At 40.0% G+C, this 27,327-nt stretch overlaps 1 long non-coding RNA gene across 1 annotated transcript in view; it reads left to right on the top strand.

Moving 5' to 3' along the window:
• Nucleotides 1–7,507: 7,507 nt before the first annotated feature.
• The window catches only part of LOC308665964, a 38,215-nt gene continuing 18,395 nt past the window's right edge, over nucleotides 7,508–27,327 (top strand). The window contains exon 1 of the long non-coding RNA XR_014026002.1: nucleotides 7,508–7,595. This is a non-coding gene — a long non-coding RNA (uncharacterized lncRNA). The remainder of the gene's footprint in view (nucleotides 7,596–27,327) is intronic.

Raw genomic sequence — 27,327 nt, 5'->3', positions numbered from 1 at the left:
CATTTAAGCTCACGCCTACTGCTTCAGTGACTCCATCCAGCCACCTCATTCTCTGTCGTCCCATTCTTCTCTTGCCCTCGATCTTTCCCAGCATTAGGCTCTTCTCCAGTGAGTCCTTCCTTCTCATTAGGTGGCCAAAGTATTTGAGTTTTAGCTTCAGGATCTGGCCTTCTAAAGAGCAGTCAGGATTGATCTCCTCTAGGACTGACCGGTTTGATCGCCTTGCAGTCCAAGGGACTCGCAGGAGTCTTCTCCAGCACCATAGTTCAAAGGCCTCAATTCTTTGGCGCTCAGCCTTTCTTATGGTCCAACTTTCACTGCCATACATTGCAACTGGGAAGACCATAGCCTTGACTATACGCACTTTTGTTGACAGGGTGATGTCTCTGCTTTTTAGTGTGCTGTCTAGATTTGCCATGGCTTTCCTCCCCAGGAGCAAGCGTCTTTTAATTTCTTGGCTACAGTCCCCATCTGCAGTGATCTTGGAGCCCAGGAAAACAAAATCTGTCACTACCTCCATTTCTTCCCCATCTATTTGCCAGGAATTGAGAGGGCCAGTTGCCATGATCTTGGTTTTCTTAATGTTAAGTTTCAACCCAAGTTTTGCACTCTCCTTCTTCACCCGCAACAAGAGGCTCTTTAGTTCTTCTTCACTTTCTGCCATTAGAGTGGTATCATCTGCGTATCTTAGGTTGTTGATATTTCTTCCGGCAATCTTAATTCCAACTTTTGATTCATCTAGCCCTGCCTTTCTCATGATGTGCTCTGCATATAAGTTAAATAGGCAGGGCGACAGTATACAGCCTTGCCGGACTCCTTTCCCAATTTTGAACCAATCAGTGGTTCCGTGTCCAGTTCTCACTGTTGCTTCTTGACCCGCATATAGGTTTCTCAAGAGACAAATAAGATGGTCTGGTACTCCCATCTCTTTAAGAACTTGCCACAGTTTGTTATGATCCACACAATCAAAGGCTTTAGCATAGTCAATGAAGCAGAAGTAGATGTTTTTCTGGAACTCCCTAGCTTTCTCCATGATCCAGCGTATGTTGGCAATTTGATCTCTAGTTCCTCTGCCTCTTCGAAATCCTGCCTGTACTTCTGGTAGTTCTCGATCCACATACTGCTGAAGTCTAGCTTGTAGGATTTTAAGCATGACTTTACTAGCATGAGAAATGAGTGCAATGGTGCGATAGTTTGAACATTCTTTGGCACTGCCTTTCTTTGGAATTGGAATGTAAACTGATCTTTTCCAATCCTGTGGCCACTGTTGAGTTTTCCAAATTTGCCGGCAAATTGAGTGTAGCACTTTTACTGCACTGTCTTTTAAGATTTTGAATAGCTCAGCTGGAATACTGTCACCTCCACTAGCTTTGTTGTTGCTCAGCTTTTCTAAGGCCCACTTCACCTCACATTCTAGGATGTCTGGCTCGAGGTCAGTGACCACATCATTGTGATTATCTGGGACGTTAAGCTCATTCTTGTAAAGTTCTTCTGTGTAATTTTGCCACCTCTTCTTAATCTCTTCTGCCTCTGTTAGGTCCCTGCCATTTTGGTCCTTTATCATGCCCATTTTTGCATTAAACGTTCCCTTCATCTCTCCAATTTTCTTGAAAAGATCTCTGGTCCTCCCTATTCTATTGTTTTCTTCTATTTCTTTGCACTGTTCATTTAAGAAGGCATTCTTATCTCTTCTAGCTATTCTCTGGAATTCTGCATTCAATTGGGCATATCTTTCTTTTTCTCCCTTGCCTTTCGCTTCCCTCCTTTCCTCAGCTATTTGCAAAGCTTTCTCAGACAGCCATTTTGCTTTCTTGCATTTCTTTTTCTTTGGGATGGTTTTGGTTGCTACCTGTTGTACAATGTCGCGAACCTCTGTCCATAGTTCTTCAGGCACTCTGTCTATCAGATCTAATTCCTTAAATCTATTTGTCACCTCTACTGTATATTCAACAGGGATATGATTTAATTCATACCTGACTGGCCTAGTGCTTTTCCCTACTTTCTTCAGTTTAAGCTTAAACTTTGCAAGGAGAAGCTCATGGTCTGAGCCACAGTCAGCTCCTGGTCTTGTTTTTACCGACTGTATAGAGCTTCTCCATCTTTGGCTGCAGAGCATATAGTCAATCTGATTTCTGTGTTGACCGTCTGGTGATGTCCATGTGTAGAGCCGTCTCTTGGGTTGTTGGAAAAGAGTGTTTGCTATGACCATCGTATTCTCTTGACAAAATTCTATCAGCCTGTGCCCTGCTTCATTTTGTACTCCAAGGCCAAACTTGCCTGTTATTCCAGTTATCTTTTGGCTTCCTACTTTAGCATTCCAATCCCCCATGATGATAAGGACATCATTTTTTGGTGTTACTTCTATAAGGTGCTGTAGGGCTTCATAGAACCGGTCAATTTCATCCTCTTCAGCACTGGTGGTTGGGGCATAGACTTGGACTACTGTGATATTGAATGGTTTGCCTTGGATTCGAACTGAGATCATTCTGTCATTTTGAGGATTGTATCCCAGTATTGATTTTCCTACTCTTTTATTGACTATGAAGGCTACTCCATTTCTTTTGAGGGATTCTTGCCCGCAGTAGTATACCTGATGGTCATCTGAATTAAATTCACCCATTCCTGTCCATTTTAGTTCGCTGATACCTAAGATGTCGATGTTCAGTCTTGTCATCTCTTGTTTGACCACGTCCAGCTTTCCTTGATTCATGGATCTTACATTCCAGGTTCCTATGGAGAAAAAATCTTTACAGCATCGGACTTTCCTTTCACCACCAGACATATCCACAGCTGAGCGTCCTTTCGGCTTTGGCCCAGTCGCTTCATTCTTTCTGGCGCTACTAGTACTAGCCCTCTGCTCTTCCCCAGTAGCATATTGGACGCCTTCCGACCTGAGGGGCTCATCTTCCAGCGTCATATCGTTTTGCCTTTTGGTACTGTCCATAGGGTTTTCATGGCAAAGATACTGGAGTGGGTTGCCATTTCCTTCTCCAGTGGATCACGTTTTGTCAGAACTCTCAGCTATGACCTGTCCGTCTTGGGTGGCCCTGCACGGCATAGCTCATAGCTTCATTGAATTACGCAAGCCCCTTCGCCACGACAAGGCAGTAATCCATGAAGGGGTCCATGATATTTACACACATGGAATTAAAAGTGACTTTTAATATTCAACTGTTTCATTAAGTGCCTTTAGTAATGTGAGTTCAGAATTAGTTTCCCTAGGTATGATGAAATTGTCCTCAGTTCCAGAAACCTTACTCTTCAACTGGAAATCAACTAAAATTCTAAAGCAGAATAATGTTTAGATGCAGTTTCTAAATTACAATAGGTGACTAAGTATAAGTAAGATACTCTATGGGAGGCAGACTGCTTACAGTTTTACCAATATGATCCATATTTGCAACAGTTTATCAAGCATTTTATAAGGGCTTATAGAAAGATGCTTAGATGATGCAGTATACTCTATGTGCAGATACAAATTAGCATCTGCTGATAAGGTTCAAATCACTAAAGAACATGATAGCTTTGCATGGAAGTATAATATTTTATGTTTTCTGAGAAGATTGACTAGAAGCCTGTTGTTTATATGCAACAAAACCAACATCATTCAGGTAAGAGATAAAGCTATCTTTTATCAATGGGAGGTTCCCATGATTGCAGCTATTATTAATCAAGCCTACTTTTGTCTATGCATTTATGCCCATTACATTTATTGCATAAATGCCCATATTTTTCATAAAGATGCCTAAATGAATAATGTATAAATAAATATGTATAAATACTCATTGCATAGATGCCCATTTGCAAAATGACCAATTCTCCCATTTCAGTTAACCAACAAGGAAGTGTAAATCCTGGCAGTTAACCAGTTCCCTGCCTTTTTTCTTATTCTCCTCTCATTGTACAGTGATTAAAAAAGTAAACAGCCAATAACCACACACCCATGACTTGAGGAGAAAGCAAAGCTGTCCCTTAGGGTTAGGGTTAGCAATGAGGGAACAGTGGCAAAGCACCACAATACCTTTAGTTTAGGGAGAAGGGGAATCCCTTGGGTCAGGGTTAAGACAAAGTAGAAGTTTCCACAAGTAGAGAACAATCCACTCTGCCCCTAGAGAAAACACAATACAACTTTCTGGGCAGTATGTTCCCTATCTTTCAGAAAATGAACTGAGATAGTGAAGTTAATTGACTCAGTGTGTAAAGCCTGTTGAAAGCCTCAGGGCGTAGTGAAGCTGATCTCACATTGCAAGTTTTCTCTAGTTTTCTGATCACATTGAAATTAAATTAAATATTGGTAGTGGTGATGAGAGATTAAGGAGAAGCTGTGATACAAAAAAATGGAAACTTGCAGCCCATCAGATGTAGCTGAACTACAAATCAAACAAGCCCTAGTCCTAGTGAGGGATGCTGGAAGGTCAAAGACTGTTATAATCTGGGATGCTCCTTCTCATTTTTTCTGCCAGCCATGCCATCTTTTACATGCCTCACTACCTTCATGCATACGTGCAACTTTACATTTTCTGCATGTCTGGAAGTTTGCAGCCATGTTTCCTGCTTTCAGGTTTACTTATGCAATGGTATTCCCGGTCTGAACATAAGGAAAATAAAGAAAAATACACTGTCTTTAAATTAATATGTTGCTACAACTTTTCCACATTTTATTCTTTCTACTTAAGGTGGCTGAATGTTTCTTTGTTATGATTTAGGTAATTAACTAATATGCATATCCGAGTCTTTGTTTATCTAAAAACAACATGTTTTATATAACTTATTTTTAAAGAATGAAAAAAATGCCTTGCTGGAGCAGGCTACCATCCATCTGGCCCAACAGTCTGCTTCTAACAGCAGCCAGCCAGCATCCTGGGAGAAAGTCACCAGTCAGATGTGGAAAGTTAATTTCCTGACTCTCCAAATGCCATGAAATTGCCATTTATGCATGCTGCATTTGATCCAGAAAGATAACTGGATCTAGTTTGCTGTTTTCCATTCTAGTGACACATTGCTGGACCCAATGCAACTGCTTCAAGTAACAGAAGTAATGCCACTAGTTCAATCCACAGCTGTATTAAAAAGACATGATTTTGAGAGTCAGAGCTCCAATCTACAAGAAATGAACAGAATAAAAATGCTGAGTATGATCAGTCATGAACACAGAATGTTCCTACCATCAGTAGCACACACGTTATAAAAAGCTATCATGGTATATTGTCAATATGATCTAATTATTACAAAAGAAAATAAAACCAAAGCATCAATAAAAAATAGTTTATATATTGTATATATGTGTGTGTGTTAATATGCACATACATATATACATATACACACCACTTTTACTATTTTTATAAAAAAAAATCTCAAAAATTCCCAAACATGTCCAACACACCTTCCTCGTCCTGTTTTCCCCACAACAACAACCCTGTGAGGTGATTTGGGCTGAGAGGGAGTGATTGGCACAAAGTCACCTAGCTATCTTTCACTGCTAAGGCGGACTTGAACTCATAGTCTCCTACTTTCTAGCCCAGTACCTTAAGACCAAATGCTGAAATGGAACAGATTTATCATTAATGTTTCAAACACACCGTTTTTCATTAAAATGCATAGCTGTAAATAGAAGTAATTACAGCAAGTTATTTTTGGCCCCTTTCAGTATAAGCAAATTAAAGTAAAGTGAAATGGGTAAGTAAAGCTTTTGCTCAGAGACTATTACTAAACACAAAAAAGGCATGGTCTGTTTACTCTTCAGGTGAGTTGGCATAATGTGACTATACCTGCTTCCTGAATGAATTCTGTGTTTACACAAAATACTGAATTATAAGTGACCTACTAGTGTGAGTTCACACATAAAGCAAGGGCCTTTTTGGGAGAGCTAAGCAGGTCCATTTCTGATTAGATTGTTAGGTGATAATGTAACAAGCACACACAAGCAACCTCTTTGTTCTACAATTTTCACATAATGCTCTGCCTCTTTTCCTCTGCCAATACCTGAGGAAACCAACTATTTTGGTGTTAAAGTACCCATTTCTCTACAATGCAGGAGGCCTCCGTGAAGTTGGAGAAATGCATGAAACTGGTGCAAACTGGAAAAGCAAAGAATTAACTAAGATGGTAAGGAATAATTTGAGTATTCAGGATCCTTAAATTAGCAGGGCATAGGAAAGAGGCCTCAGTTTCAAAGGGAAGCTGTACAGAAACAAGATACTATAATTATATCACAAGATGTGTGGCTTCTTGGTGGATGGAATGGACCCTGCAAAGAAATTGGAATTGGGGATTTCCAAAAAGAGGGGAGAATTCACCCTAGAGAGATGAGAGGAAGAAAGAAAACTTAGGAGCTTAGAAAAGGTATAAAAGGCATGGAGTTGTAAGTGCAAACATATAGACCGAGAGCCAAGAAAAACACAGAGGAAAGGGGCAAGAATAGACGCAGGGACTTTGAAGCAAATAGGCTTGATCCAGAAAGACAAAATCTGGAAGAAATAAGGAGGGGGGGAGGAAGAAATGGGTAACATAGGAAAAAACCTAAAAGGATAGAGGAAGTCAGAAAAAAGTCTTAAGAGTAAGGGGAGAAAGAGACAAACTCTAAGTCATACTCCAGCTAGGAAAGCAAGTAGCCTAAATATTAGATTTCCCCTGGATCTCTCTGGATCCAGAGGTATTATTGCCTGGTCTCCAACCTTTCCTAAAAATGGGAGGTTATTGAGGTGATGGTAAGGAGTCAAGTACGTAGGGTCAGAGGTAGGAGATTATCAATCAGAGTTCAGGCCTGATCATAGAATGGAGATGACAGTTTAGGTCTCCTTGGGATCTGTGAACCCATCCTGGTCATTTCAGATTTCTCAGCAGCTTTCAGTATTCCAACTACAGTATGTTATCCTTCTGGGATTGCTTGTGGAAATTGGGGATGGGGGCAGTGTGCTGCAATGGTTTAGCTCCTTCCTAAATGGCTGGTTCCAGTTAGTGGTGGTTGAAAAGTAGAGAACAGCTCAATGGCTACTCCCTTGTAGGCTGCTGCAAGAGTGAATCCTCTCCCCACTCTTAAATAACATCTACATGAAGTCACTGCAAAAAGGCCAGGTGAGGTTTGAGGTACGCCATCATTAGTGTGCTGAGAATATTCAGGTTTACATTATTACTCCAGTCCAGAGTAGTGATACTGTTAAAGTCCTGTCCCAATGTCTGGAGGTTGTGAGAGTCAGGATGGGAGAGAATATTAAATTGAAGCATAGTAAGAAGTAGCTACCATTTGTCCATTGGCTTCTGTATCTGCTACAGAGGTCTCTTTTGTTAGGATGTTATTGTCCCCCGGATGAAGTAGCTTTATTATTTGGGGATTGTCTTGGTTTCCTAGTTCCTACTGGAACAACAGGTGGAGGCAGCAGTCTGGGAAGCTTATTGTTGGCTGGGATATCAGTTGCAGCCTTACTTTAGTCACGATGACTCATGCCCTCATCACTGCTTAGACCTTTATTACAGGAACTGTCTTTACAGGGAACTCCATTGGAAGTCTAGCAGCACATATGTTAACTGGGGTTTATTGGGAGGAATACATTACTCGGTGCTGTGGTTTCAGCACTGGTTATCCTCTGAGCTTTCAGGTACAATTTAAAGTGTTGGTACTGACCTATACAGCCCTGCTTTTTGGCCCAGGCAATTCAATCGAGTTGAGAGAAGGCGCCACTTGAGAGCACAAGGGGACACAGCTGGTCCATTGGAATGCCTCCCACTTTGACTGCTTTCTGGAAGCAGATCTGAGGGTGTTTAGGCTTTTATATGTTTACTGGGTTTACTAATTGGTGGCTTACATAATTTGTACTTCATGTTTATTTGGATTGTTGGGTATTGTTGGATATTGCTTGTATTATGTATTATTTTTATATGGTTTCTACATTTTACCTTTGTGAACTGCTGGGAATCCTTTGGCATTGTGGCAGTCCATCAAAATAACAAACAAGGAAATAATTATTACTCATGAGTAGAGGTAATTAGAAATGTTCTCTATTTTCACCTTTCTGCAATTTGGGTTAATGCAGGTGGATTTGCAGGGAATCAATCCAACATGTCAGTTGGAAAGAGGACTGATGCCAAGGGAAAAGTGCATAGTGTGTGATGGCTGGGAAAGAAAATTAACAGGAAGTGACTGGATCTAGAAAAATCAGTAAGAAGGTCCAGGAGAGTTCAAATCTGAAAAAGTGATTTATTTTTTTTGCAAAGCAACTGAATATCATTTGCCAAAGGAAGAATTAGACTGTTATTGAAAGTGAATAGCCCTTTTAAGGAAACTCTAAAGTTGTGTGAAGGGGCTACTGAGCAAGCTTCAGGATTTGGAGATTCCAGCCATTGAGTTCAACAGTTACAGTTGTGTAAAGTTATTGTTCTGTCCATACAAATCTAGTTGTAAATCTATATAATTATTAGTAGTAAAGTAGACCTACTCTCAACCTTTGATCCTGAATGCAGAAAATAGTGTGTTCTGTTTTATAACTAGAAGTGCTCTGAATCTTACTAGATCTATAGAGGGAGTGGGAACACCCCTTGGGATCCCCTTGCTGGCTGGAAAGTTAGCACCAGACTTGTCTGACCAGATTGGGTTAGGAAAAAGACAAAAAAGAAAAAAAAGATCAATATAAACAAGACATTTTGGTTTAGAGCATTGTTTTAACTGTTCCTAATATAAAGTTATGTTCCTGTAAAGGAAGCATCCAATGTGCTTGGTACACAGCTTCTTTTATACTTGCAAACTTAAATTACCTTAAGTAGTTTGGGTATGTTTGTATTCTGATATCAAATTCACTCATTTTAAAGGTGTTTCTTCTTCCCCTTTGTTCTTTGAGCAAACAGTCATACATTATGTTCATTTCAGCGAAGACTAGATGATTCAAGCGAGGGGGGGGGCTGTTGCTTGAAACAGGCAGATAAAGTCCATGGAAAGGATTTCATGCAGATTACTTTAATTCATCAGGCATTCTCTAAACATTAACTCACAGTTACTGAAGAGATTCTTCTGAAGTACATTTCATAATCTTATCCCAACAAGTAGGTGAAAAGAGGTAGTCTTTTTCATGTTGAGGGAGCAAAGAGCTCCCATGGCTGGCTGGAATTTTTAAAGCCATGCAGGTTTACACGTAGTCAGGAAAGCCCCGGTATTGAAACAAATGTCTCTCCCAGTGGCCAATCCAAAACACAGATGTGACCAAGTAACTTAAAACTATATTACCCAAGAGGCTATCCCTTAAGGGGACAGTTCGTAATTCCTAAAGTAGCTGTTAACTCTTACCAGCCTACTCCCTGCCTGGAATTATAAAATTTCCACTATTAACTATTAACTAAAATAAACAAAGGTATAGCATCAAACGATGCGACTATGAAGTAGACACAAAATATGCATAGCTTGAGGTTCAATCTTCAAGTTTGGTCTTCCTTAACAGCAGTACCAGGTTGGTGATCGGTCTGGTGTAAAGCCTTTTAACGAAAGTCTGTAAGTCACGACATGACTCTTGTGGCTTCACGATCTGGACTTCAACTTGGTGAACTAATCCATCAGAGCTGGGTAGAACTTGGTGCACAAGTCCTATGGGCCATAAGTTCTGATGCATGTCCTTATCTCTCAACAAGACAAGGTCTCCTTCTTCTAGATTAGGCTCTTTGGTCTTCCATTTGCAGAGATACTGAAGGGTAGACAACCCTTCCAGAAGGTGTTGATGAGCAGTTGAACTTCTTTCCATTGTTGTTTATAATATCTTTGGGAACAAAGTTCCCCAATGGTGCTGGCCAGTCACCTGTCTTCTGGGTTAGCAAGGTGGCTGGGGTGAGGATAGTTGGATTTTCAGGATCCGAGAAAATTGGAACCAAAGGTAGAGCGTTGATGATAGCTGCCACTTCTGCCATGAGGGTGGTGAGGATCTTATGCATCAGCATGGGTGTCTTTGTCAACATGGAATCCAGGATTTTGTGGGCTATGCTGATCATGCGTTCCTATGCTCCTCCCATATGGGATGCATGGGGGGTGGGTTTAAATGTCCATACATAGTTTTAGGCTTTTAGATATTCATCAATTACTGAATCGAGGTGAGTGCCTTCATCAATCTGTAATTCCTTGCAGGCTCCTACAAAGTTAGTTTTGTGGTCACATCTAAATACCGTAACTGGGCCTCTGTAGGCTTGAAACCTTCTTAGAGCTTTGATGAAGCAGGAAGTGTCCATGGATTTGATGACTTCAATGTGAACAGCTCGAATGCTAAGACATGTGAAAAGGATGGTGCAATGTTTGCTGTTAGCTTGACCACCTCTGGTCTGATGAACAGTCACCGACCAAGGGCCAAAGACATCTAGGCCTACATTGGTAAATGGCGGTACGGGACTAAGGTGCTCGGGTGTCAGATCAGCCATCAACTGGTGTTGTGTCACGCCTCATTGTTTGTGACAATGCAGGTACCTGTACAAAATGGTAGTAATGCACCTTTTGGCTCCCACAATCCAGAGTCCAGCAGCTCTGGTGGCACCTTCTGTGAAGTGCTGGCCTTGATGGTGGACAGTTTCATGGTAGTGTTGGATGAGCAGGTGTGTTACATGTTGACAAGCAGGAAGGATGACAGGGTGCTTGATGTTTGGGGCTATTTTAGCCTTATCTAGATGCCCCCCTACTCGAAGTAAGTCATGGCTATCAAGGAACGGGTTCAACTTCAGCAGTGAACTAGAACCCGGGATAGGCTTCTTAGCTTTCAGACACTTGAATACCACCAGGTATGCATCTTGTTGCACACTTCATAGAATCTTTCTCTCAGCTTGGAGATAGCTGTCTGGGAAACTTATCTCGCGATGTAGAAAATGGACGATCACTGCTACGCCCAATACAAGAGGTTTCCATCTGGAAAAGCGTTCGAAATGAGCTGGTTCTAGGGGATGGTTAAGGGGTGGTTTCTCTTTGATCATTGTCAACAAGCAGATGGCCTGGACGGTCATTTTCTTGTCCTGTCTGAGTGATTTGCTGGGTACCTGAGGTTGAATGTCAGCATCTTGATCTGGGTCTAGAAGCTAAAAATGTTCTGGTCTCTGTGACATCAGGCTGTCTGGACAAGCCAAGAACTCAGGACCCTTTAGCCAGATCAATTCTGCTAACTGTGATGCAGGAATGGACCACGTAGCCTGATCTGCTGGATTCTGATCTGTTGGCACATACTGCCACTACTCAGTACTTGAAGATCTTCTGATCCTTTCCACTCTATTGTTTACATAGACGTAGAAGCGTCTGCTTTGGTTGAATGTAGCCCAACACCACCTTGCTGTCTGTATAGAAGGTGGTGGGGTTGTAGCTCAAGGTCTATTGTCTATTGTTTTCATTATCAGGTCTGTGAGTTCTACAGACAAAACGTCACTGCAGAGTTCCAACCTTGGTACGGTGTGATCTTCTTGTGGTGCCAGTTTTGCCTTTCCCATGACGAAACTGATGTGAATGTTGCTCTCCCCAACATAGACTCTGATGTATCCTACAGCTGCTATTGCCTTCATTGACGCATCTTAGAAAACATGTAAATCTTCATTGTGGTGGCAGGTGAAATGGGAACATATGTGTGCTGCACATGGATGCTTTGGAGACAACTTAGGGATCTACGCCATGTCACCCAGTCTTGCTTCTGTTCTGGCGGAAGCAGCGCATTCCACTCTGTGGTGCTTTGGGAGTGTGTGCACAGAAAAAGCCTCCCTTGGACTGTTACAGGTGCAGCAAACCCTAAAGGGCCAAACAAGCTATTCACTGTTGACAGAACTCCTCTTCTTGTGAAGACGGTGTTTGGTGCCAGAGCTCAAAAGGTGAAGATGTCTTTCTTCAAGTCCCAACACAGACCAAGCATGGTCTTCAGGATTGAAATCTTCCAACACTTCTTACTTGTTGGATGCAATTGTGTGCAGCCTAAGGTTGCATCTGGCGTGTCCTTTTTAATAGGTATATGGTTTCTACTGGAGTGGGTACAGATTTTAGGCCATTATCAACATAGAAATCCCATTCTATGAAGGATCTGGCATCTGCACCATATTTGGCTTCGCCTACATGAGTGGTGTTTTGCAGACTGTAGTTAGTGATTGCAGGGGAAGAACCATTCCCCAAAACGTGCACTCGCATTCTGTATTCTCTTATCTGTTGGTTCATCTGCTGTTCATCGCTGAACCACAGGAATCGCAGGTAATTGCGATGATCTTCCCTGACATAAAATGAATAAAACATTTATTGGATATCAGCCATGACTGCTATAGCTTCCTTTCTGAAGCGGATGAGCACACCAAGCAAACTGTTGGTGAGATCAGGCCTTGTAAGAAGGACTTTGTTCAAGGAGATGCCTTGGAACTGAGCAGACATTGAAGGCTGCTCATATCTGACCTGGCTTTTATGGATGGTACACTCCAAAAAATGGTAGATACCAGCATTCTTCATCTTTCCTCAGGGTTGGGCAAGCTCGGCATGTCTGCTCTGGATCATCTTATCTATGAACTCCACTAGATGAGCTTTCATTTTGGGCTTCTTGTTCAGGATTCTCCTCAGACTGTTGAGGTGAGAGAGAGCTTGCTTATGGTTATTCAGCAGGCATTGCCTGGGTATGCAAAAGGGTAGTGGGGCTACCCAACTTCCAGTGGCATCCTGTAGAAATTCCTTATTCATGAGCTGAAGAAATTCTTTGTCCTCTATCAACAAGGCCAAGTCATAGTCATCTTTGCTGGTCTGAAACACTGTCGCTCCTAAAACGGGTTTGATTGTCAAAAGTGTGAAGTGTTCTTGGCATGGTTTCAAGTGGCATGCTCTACCATTAATAAGAATGGAAGTTGTGAAGGCATTCACCTGGGTTGGAGCTTGCAACTGATCAACACAGACCGTTCCTGAGATGACCCATCTGAGTTCCGTCTTGAGAGCAATTGGGGAGCCTATTGGGCCTCTGACCATTCCATGGCAATCAAAGGTATCAGGGGCATCTACTCCCAACAAAAGCAGGATTTCGGCTTCAGGATCTAGGGCAGGAAAGTGATCAGCCATGTGTGTCAGGTGAGGTATGGTGCTTGCTACTGCTGGTGTTGAGATCTGACTGTGATTATCTGGTAAAGCGTTCCATTCTAGCAATGGCAGCAATGGGAACCATGAACTCCCATCTAATGACTCTATGCAGAGTCCAGTAACTTTCCTCCCCACCGTGCTCTGAGGCCCAGTGCACGTTGATATTGTGAAAGGCGTTTCTTCACTTTGGACGTCAGAGAGGTCGAAGAATGCTGACCTAGCTAATGAGTGGTACACGCTTTCTTGGCAATAACATAGAACATTTGGCCTCTTCTTAGACATATTTTTAACTGTCTTGTCTGTCCTACAATGTCTATTCAAGCACTAACCAGAACCATTCCTACTTGATTCCCAAGCCTAAAGAAAGTTGGGCAGGTATTACTAGGTGATGCATTGCCAATGAATTTAAGGCATTAGCATTAGCAAAATGATATCAAAAGCAATCAACATTTTCCTGTGTTCTTTAGGTAAAGTATTTGCAAGGGAAATTATGGGCCTTGTTACTGATTACTCAGATATGAATCTGTGAATAGATTCTACTGGAAATAATTTTGTCTTGTTTCCATTGGAATGGAGGATGTATTTGTAATGTTTGTTTAGCAATGGCTCATTCATCCAAGCAAGTGAATTGCTGCCATAAAGTGTTTGTGGAAGATCTATACCAATGGAGTGAGTGTTGTGCAAAGCATCTTCCCATAATCCATTCAAACATTCAGAGTTAAAAATGTCTTTAAAGGTTATCTCATGCATTGCTAATTCAGGAAATCAACTGCTTTAGCATCCTAAGTAGGTATTCATTCATCCATTTGTCACAAGCGTTTCTTCATGGTAGACCGTTCATGGCATGTGGGTGCTTTACATTGAATGAGCCGTTTTATGCTGCAGAAATAGAAGGAAACCTTAGTTGCATAGCCTGTTCTCCAATGTACCAAATCAAAAATGTCTTGGGACAGTGCACTCAAAGACCATTGAAGATTCCTAATGTCTTTGGAATGGGCAAGCAAAGTCTACATGTAGTATCTATTCAGTTAAATACTGTATAAGAGCCAATGTAATCTTGGGCTGCATCAACAGAGGTATCATAGAAAGTTATGGTTCTACTCTGCACTGCAGTAGTCAAATTACACAAAAATACTGTGCCCAGTTTTGGTTGCCACAATACAAGAATGCTTAGCAACTGGAAAGAGTGCAGAAAAGAGCGACAAAGTACATATTCTTCTCACAATTGCAGATATGTATATCCATGAATGTTAGTGTGGAAAAACAGATGGTGCAAAGAATTGTATAAATGTCAAAATGTAACAATTTAAATGACTCCAAGGAAACTTGTGATTAAAAGTTGCTGTGACAGATGTCATCCAAATGGCTTAGGAACCTGTAGCATTTTGCCAACTTAGGAGCTTACTGTCCCAGGTAATCAAACAGGGCATTGTGGTAGGAGAGTTAAGATATGAGACATATGGTTGTTCTTAGAGGTGGGATGGGTTAATTATTGAGAGGATCATGATTGTCAGGGGTAGAGTGGAAATCCAGAGGTTTAGAAATCTATGTGAATTGATTATACAACATGTGAAATTGCTGTTTATTCATAAGATTAAACCTGCAGGTTCTAGTAAGAAAGCTTTGGCAAGTAACTCTACCATTTCAGACTGTTGGTGGGGAATTATTTTTTTGAATTATCCCTGAGTAACTGTACTGATTTCTTTGTGGTCCGTCTCCTAGATTCTTCTGGTTGTATAAATTGGTGAGAGCCTGTTTGATGTAGTGATTAAAGCATCAGGCTAGAAACTGTTGGTTGTAGTCAGCTGGGTGACCTTGAGTTAGTGACACTACGAAGGAGGCAATGGCAAACCAACTCTGAAAAACCTGGCCAAGAAAACTGCAGGGATCTATCAGAATCAGACATAATTGAACAAAAGACAAAAATGATGCCACTCGATTCTTCTGATTGTATAAATTGTCCTTGGCCACACTGATTCCAAAAGAAGAGCCTTGCCCAAGCTGACCATCTCTTGATACAATTGAACTATAATTCCCAGAATCCCAACCTGTTCCAACCCATCTGACAGAACATCTAGCCTGGGAAATATTGGATGGGGTTTCAAGCAAGCACAACTTTCACCATAATGTACTCATTTCCCAATATAAAGGTATTGCTTACATAGATCTATCCTTAAATATAATATAACATAGATATAGGTCTATGAAACCACTATGAAATCTAATTGGGTTCAACCCCAAATAAGCATTAAATCTCACTAGTAATGGATAACAGTAAAACTTTGTACAGTGCTTGGCAGTTACAAGAAAAAAGGTTATCCTTAGATCTAGCAATTTTTTACATCTAGATTACTAATATAAAACTATGAAATTACAAACAGGAAGTTTTTCATCTCAGACAGTAAATTTGCCCTTTAATTCATTATTTGGCCATGTTTAATGCATTATGATCAATGTAGTTTCCAAAAACAGAAACAGCATAACTTCAGTTAGTTTCAGAGTTAACCCAATTTAAAACAAAAGTTTCAATTTGACACAATCACACCTAGATCTAGCTCACACATTAAGGCTAAACCATAATGTGCTTTGCTTGTGATCTATGTAGTTTATCTTATAGATGATCCCAATAGCAAAGTTGAACAAACCACAGTTTAAAAATCCTGGTTCAATGTAATATGTGAATATAGTTCTAAAACAGATAATTACTATCCAACATAAACTTCTATTCAGCTGTTTATAATAAATCACATGTCTTTTTAAGATATGCTACCTTGGTTATCTAACTTTTCTTAAGTATTAAGGTGTACTTGGGATCTAGAAAACTAAATTATTACCTTTATATCTGAATTACCTTTATATCTCCAAAATTAGTTTTTCCTAATTTAAGGATATTGTTTTATGTTTCCCACTTGCAATACATTAAGGATTTTTTCAAGGCAGTGCTAGAATTTAACACTTCTTTTACAACAATAACAAATAAAACCTGTCCTTAAGTATTCTTGCTTAAGCTCTTAAGTAGTAATAGTATTTATTAAATATGCATGTGAGCCAATCAATGTTTAAATCTGAAAAAGGTTGTTATTTAAATCCATTTTAATCCACTGCAGTTTCTTCAAGAAATGTTTGATAGGCATTAAAGAAGGTTTATCAAGTTGTAGGCACATATATTTAATAAATAAATAAGTAAATAAATGGAAAAGTTAATCAGCACTTATTAGCATACCTTGATAATCATTCTGCCTTCTATGTTATTGGCTCTCAGATCCAATTATCCTTGTCAATTTCCATACTGCCTGAAGATGAAAGATGATGGAATCCAAAGTAACTGAGAGTGTATTTTCCCTTGCCAGAGTTTTATACAGTGTTATTATTTCTAAACTAATAATTTCCAGGACAGATAGTTATGTGCCAGTTGCAGCAAAAGCAAAAAGTACATGAAGTCTTAACATTTAATAGATTCATTCTGATATATACTTTAGATTGCAATCAAGTTCATTTGATGAGGTGGATTTAGCCAATTTTTAAGATGAAACTAAGGCCAAACTAAACAAAAGCACCATTCATGGTATTCATGTGGGTGGCTTTTCTGAAATAACAATTGGATGAGGACACCAGGTATGATTTAAGCAACAGCTGGGTCACTGTGGGAAGCTCATCAAATATTCTCAGGCTCTAGCTATCCAAGAAATATACTGTAGGTTCAGTTTTGGTAGTGCAATGAGAGTATAAATAGAGGGTATGAGTGACAGATACCCTGGTTAAACTGGGTTAGTAGTTAGTGAAAGTTTTTGAAGAATCCAAAGTTTTCTTAAATATATATTTCAGAAGAAAGCAAAGGGAAAACTACTTCCGTATTGTTGCCAAGAAAACTATATTGGACCCCTCAGAGGATGTTTCATGTTTGATTCCAATCATCCTGCAGTTGGAGATATTGCTCATAATTTGAAAAATTAATCATGGTTTAGTTGTGTCTAATTATTGTGTTGCTCACTGGTGAAAATTGAGCTTGTATTTATGCCAGCAGTCACAATATAAGTAATCATGTTTTCTACTTTGGGCTTCTCAGGATTCTAACAATAGTCTACAGGATTCGATAATACAGAATCCAAGAACATCTCTGTTCTCTGCCTAGAACATGGGGACCATTAATTACTATGTGTTTATTCCACCAGTATTTCAAGACATGGGCTATTTTTGATTTAGTGTAGATGTTCTTTATTTTCTCAGAGAAGGAAGCAGCATAGCACAAGAGTAGAAACTGGTTTCCAGTTTTAGTGAGACCTCACAGTCCTCCAATTATGCTTCAGATAACTGGAAAGGTATTTCAGAACAAGTTGACCACGTATAACTGTATATGAACAGATTAACCAGAATAAATATATCTCCATTTTCAAATAATGCAGACTGTTTCTTACACATTTATGGTCAGATCTGTATCTCTCTTCTACCCTCACATTCTATAGAATAGATTATTATATAGACAAATTGTTCAGAATACCTGAGGCAGAAAGAATTTGCTCTTTGGAAGCAACCTTATCTCTGCAAACTGTTTTCTTAGTGTACCTCCATCAGTATTTTAAAAAAATATTTTAATTCTTTAAAAAATTGAAGCACTATCTCTATTAATAAGAAGTTTTCTGGGCCTTATAAAATGAAAATGATGGCTAGCTGCAGTACAATGTTTGGAAACTAGGCACTTGCCAAAGACAAAAAGTATTTTGTGGCACTGAGTGGGTGGCAAAATGCCTTAGGTCAGTCTGCCTTCTTTCTGTTGCATTGATATTTTACTACTGGCATTACTACCACACCAACCTTATTGTAAAAGGTCATGTTCTCACAATTTCAAACATGTCTATCAGCTTAAAACAAAACAACAGTAATGCTGGCCTTGACTTACAGCAGTGGGAAATTGGCCTATGTAGTAGTTCATAGAAGATGATCTTTCATTTATTTAAACCTGATGGGGAAAGATTAAATATATAGACAGTAGCCTTAATAACTGCACATCATTGGATAATTCTTGTTATGTCAATTGAAATACATTCCAAGGTAATTTAGTTCTTCCTGGTGCTGCCCACTTTTTGGAGTTTGGGTTCCATCATGCTACGCATAGGGCAAGTGAACTCTTCAGCTGGAAGGACTCCTTACATTTATCTAGTCCATTAAAAAAATACAAAAAGACTAATGGAAATATAATGATTGCACATCCTTACAATTTCTTGTTGTCTAATATTCTCCATTCCTCTTCAAAAAAGGCAAGAATTTGCAAGGTAAATCAGAGGAACATACTAAGTTCAATGGGGAATCAAAACAGTCTCCCACTAAGACCAGCAGACAGTTAGGATCCTTAGAAAACTCAGCAATTACATTGTTCTTCATGAACATAATTTATCTGAACACAGTTACTAATCTATTCAAGCATTGATGTGCTAATGGAGGACAGGGAGTAATTCTCAAGAGAAGCTTTGTTCTCAGTGTTGCCTTTTAAGATTGTAAATGATTATAACTTTCCTTAGAATGTGTCCTTATTTACCCTTCACTCCTTTGAAGTGGGAGTCAAGATTGTGTGTATGTGTATATGTCTACATATAAATCCTGTTTAATTTAAGTAACTGTCATCCCCTGAATTAAACAGGATTTCCCTTCTATTTAGGGGTTTGTTTTTTGCTTATTCAATCATGATGTGTAAAAACCTTGTATTTAAAATACATAATGTGGATCTGCACCTTGTAGCATTTTACATTTATCCCAGAAATCAGATCTTTATCCATAAAATTTAGCAGCAAGTCTTGGTGGAGAAAATTTTAAAAGTCTTTTCATGCAAAAAAAAAATTAGCTTGTTTCTTGGGATTTCTGGGGCAAACTGTCTGATTTATCTGATCTTGCAAGGCAGAATAACAGAGTTGGAAGGGACCCTGGAGATCTTCTAGTCCAACCCTCTGCTCAAGAGGGAAACTTTACACCATTTCAGGCAAAAGATAAGATCAGCCATTGTAGATGAAACAGATTGCCTAGCTCTTTTTTTCTCTGTTTAGAACAAGGACAGAAAATACAGAAAGTATTGATCTCTCTGAAAGATAATTTATGTTAGAATGTAATTTACGTTAATATTCTTCAGACTCATAGCAGTTTGAAAGACCTTGTGTTTGCCTCCTGTCTCTCCAGGTGTTTCCAGAACATAACATATTCAAGATTTTTCATAAAATGCAGAAGTTAGGACAAAGAGAGAAAGCAGAGAAAGTGGTGTACATTTGTGGATTTGACAAGAAACATGAAATGACAACAAGTAGAGGCCAATAATTATAGTGTTGTGGCAAAAATTGGTGCCATTTTGCCCTTCCTCTCTGGCCTGTGCTTCCATTATATAACTTTATATTATGTAATATTATGAAAGTCCATCTTTCATCAACACCCATTTCTTTCAGCACAATACTTCCTGGATTGTATCCCATCATTTCTTAAAAAATAAGTAGGGTGAGCAGCTTTTTCTTTTGAAAACTGTGTGGGATAAGGTATTTTCTTGGGGAATGTGGTTGATAATATTCTTACTGCATATCACTAGAGAGGGCAAGTCCAAAATGTTTTTCTTTTTTTTTCTTTTTTGGAAAGTTGGAGGCTTTTTAATGGGCAAAATGGCTTATGGTATTTATTTTGCTTCATGAAAACTTCCCTAAGCCAAAACAATTGATCTCTAAAGGAGAATATCTGGCTCAGGGTGGAAATGAGAGGTCCTTGGTGGTCTCTGAGCTTGACTGTTTTCTTGCAGATGTTTCATTACCCAAACTAGCTAATATCATCACTGCTGGTCTATGACATTAGGACTAGCACTGATTATGTTACGTAGTTTGAGTAATGAAACACGCAAGAAAACAATCAAGCTCAGAGAGCACCAAGGACCCCTCAAGAAAAAGTATCTTCAAATCTGCTAAATTTTCAGATGCTCATTTTGTCCTTAACTTCCCCCAACCCTTCATTCATGTTTGTGCATCTTTTGAGTGAGGGTTGAGTCCTGGCAACTGCCTAGGCTGGTCTTTGCAGTTTTTCTGGCAAGATTTCAAAATCTTGCTCTTGCCTTCTTTCCAGGGCTGAGAGAGTGTGACTGGTTCAAGGACACCCAGTTGAGTTTGTGCCTAAGGTGGGACTAGAACTCACAGTCTCCCAGTTTCTATCCTGGTGTCCTAACCTCTGCAACAAACAGACACCAAATCAAAATACAGATTGAGAAATGTAGCTGAATTCATTCCATGCATGTTCTGTATATACCAACCAATGTTGGAGATTACTTAGCTCTGCAATAAACTATCTCAAATGTTTTGGCAAAGACGGCTTTGAAATGTATTCCTCTATAGATAAATGATAATGTTTTATTATCTGGGAACATCATTGACATAAAGGCAGTGTCTATCTTCTACTTTTGTCTGTAATACTTAATAGCCTTTCATTAGTAAGATCTAAAGTTTAATTCAGTGACTCAAATGACCATGCTACTCCTGCCAAGAATCCTTGAACACCTGACCTCTCACCCAATACATCAAATCTATCATAATCAGGGCTTTTTTTTCTCATAGAATGCTCAGAACGGTGTTCCAGCACCTTTTTTTTTTGCAAAAAAAGAGCTCCCTCTATTGGCTTTTGAAAGCCTATTGCAGGGGTAAATCTTGGCTCTTTTTTATGACTCATGGACTTCAACTCCCAGAAATCCTGAGCCAGCCATGCTGAGGGGAAAGAGAGAGGTTTCCAAGCTGAGCCATGCTGGCTCAGGAATTCCAGGAGTTGAAGTCCTTGAGTCATAAAAGAGCCAAGGTTGCCTACCCTGCACTAGAGGAGGACATTAAAATTATTTACAAGGGTACTTCTTTAGAAACTAAACTTTTAGAATGTAAAACAGCTAATTCAAAAAAGCCAACAGGAAAGAACCTCACATTTTTCATCTGCATCTGTCTTTTGGAAGGTAAAATTAGATAACAAAATAATATATTTCCTATGTTAACATCTCTGCAATGAAATCAATAAAGGTAACAGGAAAGAAATGAGAAACATTTTTCCTCAATGTAATATGTCTAATTTAGCTGATGAAAAAATAGTATCTTTTGTAAATACTCTTGAAAACTATTTTGAATCTATAACCATCCATTACAACTAAACCACTTTAAATTAAACAATTCTTAAGAATGAAATATTCTTAATTTGGACTTTACTTTTACTGTATGGACTGTTGTGTGTTTTGAAAAATAGATTATTTAGAATCTAGTTATGTTGCACTTCAGTCTTTAAATAATTAACCTAGTATATACATAACAATATACTGTATGATGTTTTCCATGGTGAGCTTAACATCAATAAAAACATTTATTAAAAACGCTAAAATAATTTCTAGTGGTATTATCTGTACATTAAAATTTTGTTTAGTCACAATCTTTCACTTTTCACACTCTGGACAAGCAGTGATCATGTATCCTAGCAAAAGATGTTACATATGTGCATAAGCGTAGTCAGTAGCATATGCCTTTTTAAAAATATCAAACATGCAAAGAAACAAAAATAAGTCCAAAATATCTGTATTACAACCAGAAATGCCAACTTTGCAACCAATATTTCTCATCCATAACTATGGCACCCTAAGGATACCTGCATACATGCAAATGCTTCTCTGGGATCAGTAACGCAGCATGGATTGCTTTTTCCTTCCAGTAACAGATTGCTGGGAAATACCAAAATGGTCTTGAGAATTCCAATGTTTGTTACAATTTTTTCTGGATGTGGCTGGAAAGAGGCCTAGAAATGCCAGCACAAATACATCACACTTGCTGAATGTGCACACGCAACTAATTACAATCTTCAATTATATGTGATATATCTAAAATGAGATGGGCTGTCTCAACTGCAACATGAAAACCATTCTGTTTTGTGGCAAAACAATCCAGGACAAGCTGATCAGCAGAGCTTAGAGAGGACTCATTAACACAATTTTTGGGAAGGAAAGAAACAGAAGGACAGTTTAACATCTTCCAGTTGATGTTATGTTATGTAACATCTTCTGGGAGTTGAAGTCCACGAGTCATAAAAGAGCCAAGGTTGCCTACGCCTGGCCTATTGGCTTTTGAAAGCCAATAGGAACTGCTGCTGAGTGCGCCAAAAGACCCGGCCGGCAAATGTTGCACAGGCAAGTTGTCTGCAGCAAAGGCAGGAACTTTGCACCCCTCCCTGCTGCCCAACACCTTCTCAACTAGGTAAGTAAGATATTATTTGCAAATAGGATGGCAATAAACAATTTAGGCTGCATTTACATAAGGGCTTTTCAACTTTTTCAGAAATTCAGAAACACCATTTGCTCATTCACACACTCACTTACTGCCCTGATGCTTCCAAACGCCATTTGCTAATTCACTCACTTACTGCCCCATCGCTTCCAAATGCTTCCAAATGCCACTTGCTTGCTCACTCACTTACTGCATTTGGAAGCAACGGTGCAGTAAGTGAACGAGTGCTGGTGCTGGAGGCCATCAGCTGTTTGGTGCCGGAGACCACTGCCACGAGGAACACAGCTCTGGGTCGAGGTTCAGAGCAGCTCCGGGTGGGGGCTCAGCATGGGCTGTGGAGTGGCACCTGTGGGGAGGGGAATCCCCACAGTGGCTGTGGAGAGGGGAATTCCCGTGGCATGTGGCTCTGAGCCGCAGGAGTGGGGGTAGAAAGGATGGGTGGTGACACCGTAGCAAGACACCGGCATCACTCCCAGTGACAGCACCTCCGAGTTCCGGCACCTTTTTTTTTTTTTTTAGAAAAAAAGCACTGATCATAATGAAGTATAGTTTGCTAATAATATACACACATTAATACCCATAATAGAGGTGTTACTAGGTATGAGTGAAATGTAATATTCCTGAAACTTCTAAGCATGCCAGCTCTCCAATGAAGCAGTTCCAGGGGTAGTACAATGGTTTTGCAGAGGTTAATACTCCAAAGTAGAAGCAATTCAAATACTACAAACTACTTCAAGTTCAGGAAACTGCTAAACATTTTCAGATAATATTGTCCAAAGCAGGAACAGCATATACTAGAGTCCTTTGGAATGTTCCATTCCAGGTTTGTTCCATTTTGCACATCCCCAGATATATGGTGTTCGTTCTGTGATATATGTTATTAATATAATTTATCTTAGACACCAGATACCATGATATACAGAAACCTGTCTAAAAATCACTAATTTTGCCATTCTCGGTTGTGAGGTGATCAGAAGTCTGTTAGAAATTCCAAGTAAAGCTACTGAGAAGAGATTAATAAATTATTGTGGATTATAGAATACAAAAAAATATTAATAAATTGAGAAGAGGCCAATAGGTTATATATTACATCGGAAGTTCATAAGTCTCAAAAAAATGAGTGAGGTGCATCTTGTAACACCTAATTATCCAGAATGTAACTGCCCTGAAAAAAATATTAATTACTAACATTTAAGAAAATGAGATAACTATAGGACTGTACAGGATGCAGAAATCAAGGAGATTTCTGTGCTTTTCAGTTCCATTATATTCACACGTTGGCTCCTTTCAGCTCACTATTACATCACTGATGCCACCTCACTTGACATTTGCAAATGCCAAAATTCTTCTGTTTTGGGGGGGGAGGTGGGGGGAGGGACAGAGGGCAGGCCAGGTTTCCAAACAATAAAGGGTGGAATGAAGTGCTCATGGAAAATGCAAATAGGGGAAGAAAAAAACAAAGAATGCTTTTGGAGATGCTGCTGGAGTTGATTCCAGCAGTATTCACATGTCTCTTGGAGTACAAATAATTTCAGAAGAAAAAAAAAGTTCTTGCAAGATGGGTTCAACATGAGTCCGAAAGCTCCAAAAACTAAACCTCGGTCCCATTGACTTACCCAGACTGGATCCTGCAACATTATCCTGGGGCACATATATTTGCCTTCATTCATGAAAACAAGATCTGCCTTAGCTATTCAGGCATTCAAAGCAATACTGAATAATACCACTGATTTACCCCTTATATATTTAAAGTTCTCCGAACCAGCAAAAATGCAATGAAAACACCAAATTCTAATTGTTCTAGAACTCTGAATTTATGAGTTGTCAGAATGGCACAGGAAGTTCACAGACCAATTTAATATTTAGGGGCACTCAGCAACATGTTTTGGGAACAATCATATTTCTCTGTTACCTAGAGTAACCTTATTGAAGTGCTATGTAGAAGTGAACTTCCAGTGATATGACACTGTACTGTAGGAAAAAAAATGATGCAATCCTCACATCCTGAGAAACCAGCTCAACATACTGTACTGCTTGAAAAAAGCTGTCTCACAAATTCTGGCACATAAGAGAAGGGGTTCTTAAAAGGCAGTTATTCCAGTTACAACTGTGATATAAAATAAGAAGAGAATATGAATGGTTCTTTATGAAAATCTTTTTTTTTTTGCTACAAATGAGCAGTTGACTTCAGACCTCACAATTTACTGCTGGTAAAAAATCTAATCAATGTTTATATGGATCAATAAGTGTCCAAGCATGTAAGGCTTCTGACTGGTACTACTGTGTGCCATCTATGTGGAAGATTCCCTAAATTTAGGTTTTCCAGTCCATTGACTATAGATTAAGGCAGACCCAAGAGATCACTGCTGTTAAATAGCAGGTACTTTGGTGCAGGAATGAAGACGAGGTAGCTGAGTACAGGGAAACTCATATTTTATTTCGTGCAGGATCTGTACTGAGCAAATGGCTGCAACTAGCCGCAATATATAGTCTAGCCCCTAGGCGACAGCCAATAGGATTGAAACAACCATTGCCACCTAGAGATAGCCAATTGTAGCACTGGAGACTTGTAGTCTAGGTTGCTGGAGAGCCGTTAGCTGCTCCAGCAACCCATGTGGTATTACTATGAGCGCAGTACATAACACCCCTCCCCTTTTAGATCAGACAATATTAACATAAGTTGGTCTCAATGCAATTATCAAGACCCATTATCAAAACACACTAAAAGTAATAGAACAAAAAAAACCCATATAGGTTACAACGTGATTAAACAACGTCTGAATGAATAGGCTTCATGGATAGCATAATTATACAGTTACAACATAGCACTAGTTTCTGTAGTATAGTGGCATACAGCAATACACAATATTATAGCTCTTTATTTTACAATGTAGTCAACAAGATATGAAGGAGGCTTGTGTGCCCTAGTGGAATGTCTCAGAGTCTCAATCACTTTGTGGTCTACCAGCTTACCCAGTGGGCTGGGTAGACTTGTGTCCCTTTGTGCTCCTAAGTCAAGGGGATTAGATGCTCTCTAGCTGGCCTCTCCTGGTTGGACCACCCCAGAGTCAGACTGATCAGCAGAGTAGGCGCAGTGGTTGCTGAAGTTCGGATTAGATGCTCTCTGACTGACCTCTCCAGGTTGGCCCATCCCAGAGTCAGACTGATCAGCAGAGTAGGCGCAGTGGTTGCTGAAGTTCAGATGGCTTGATCCTTCAGGGGATGCATGTTGCATTCCAGGACTCCCCACTTCTCCCTCTGGTTCCACCTTAAGTTATGAAGGAAAAGTCCTGAGAATCCATGTGAAGACTGGCTTGGCCAGAAGTTTGAGGACCTTGGGAGGGACTTATGATGCAGTCCTCACTTATTGGCTGTTCTGGAAACCGTTTCCTAAGCTGATCAATGTGTCATCTGATAACTCGCCCTCCTTCCAACCCCACTTCATAAGACAGGGGTCTGGATGCTTTGGTAATTTGACCAGGAACCCACAGATTCCCATGACCATAGTTCCTGGCCCAAACCCAATCCCCTATGTGCAGCCCCCTCAGGGGTTTTGGTCGAGAGGCTTCTGCTGCCACTCTATCTGGATGCAACCTGTCCAGTTTAGTGATCAAACACCTCCCCCAATGTAGTTCTACAGGACTTTTTCCTGTAGCAGTGCAGGGTGTGGAATGCTGGCAGAGTAGAAAATCTGCCAATCTGTGATGCCAGTCACCTGTGACAATGCACTTGAGTGGTTCCTTCGTTGTCCTCACCATGCATTCAGCTTGACCATTAGAAGACAGATGAAAAGGTGCAGACGTTGCATGTCTGATGAAATTAGCTCTAAGGAAGGCCTGAAATTCAGCAGCAGTGAATTGGGCCCCATTGTCTGAAACTAAGACATCTGGCAACCCATGTGTGGCAAAGAGTTTTCTCAGCACCTGGATGATCCTAGCAGTAGTCATGTTAGGAACTGAAATTCCTTCCAGCCATTTTGAGTGGCTATCCACTGCTATCAGGAAGAGCTGCCCCTGAAAAGGCCCACCGTAGTCTATGTGAATCCTAGACCATGAAGTGTGCATTTCCTCCCACCTGTGAATTGGAGCCTGTGGCATTTCAGGCCTAGACTGCTGGCATGTATAACCACCATGGACTTAATGTCCTTATCAAGGCCAGGCCACCAAAGGTAGCTTCTAGCTAAAGCTTTCATTCTGACAATGCCTGGATGGCCTTCATGTAATGACTATAAGACCCTGTCCCTTAGGGAAATGGGAATTATGACTCTGTTTCCCCATAAAATGCACCCCTTGTGGGCAGCTAACTCATCCCTTCTGACAAAATAGTTTTGAAATTCAGAACCTGGGCTTTTATCCAACCAGCCCGTGTATACCCATGACAATACTGTACTAAATATCTTATCTGTGGCAGTTTCAGCAGCAATGTCCCCCGCATGGAGGGGAAATTCAGGTATGTCCTGTATGGACAGTATTCTAGCAGCTGGAGCCGGATCTGGTTCCATTAGTGGCAGTGGTAATCTGCTGAGGCCATCAGCATGGCCCATTTCTTTGCCCCGTTTGTGAATCAATTTAAAAGTGTATGCAGATAGAAAAATAGACCATCTCAGCATTCTTGGAGAAAGTATGTGGGGGGTTTGTTTGTCTGTTGTGAAAAGTTCCAACAGAGGGTTGTGGTCTGTAAAGAATGTGAAGTCCCTGCCATATAAATAGTCATGGAATTTTTTAATTCCAGCAACAATGGCTAGGGCCACTTTGTCAATCTGAGCACAGTTGCGCCCAGCAGAGGACAATGTCCTAGAGTAAAATGCTATAGGAACCTGTGTTCTATTTTTTTCTATGTGGCTTAAAACTGCCCCTACCCCATAGGGAGATGCATCACATGCAAGACATACTGGTTTAGACTCTTTGTAGTGAGTTACAGTGGACTTTTCTGACAATAGTGCTTTTAACTCCTGAAAACATTTTTCATGTAAGTTAGTCCATTTCCATGGAGCTTTCTTATCTAGAAGCCTTTGGAGGGGCTCTGCTAGTG

The sequence above is a fragment of the Vipera berus genome (assembly GCF_964194415.1).
Source record: "Vipera berus genome assembly, chromosome: 3".
NCBI classification, from domain to species: domain Eukaryota; kingdom Metazoa; phylum Chordata; class Lepidosauria; order Squamata; family Viperidae; genus Vipera; species Vipera berus.
The sequence above is the reverse complement of the archived record's forward strand: the minus strand, read 5'-3'. Positions and strand labels throughout refer to the sequence as shown.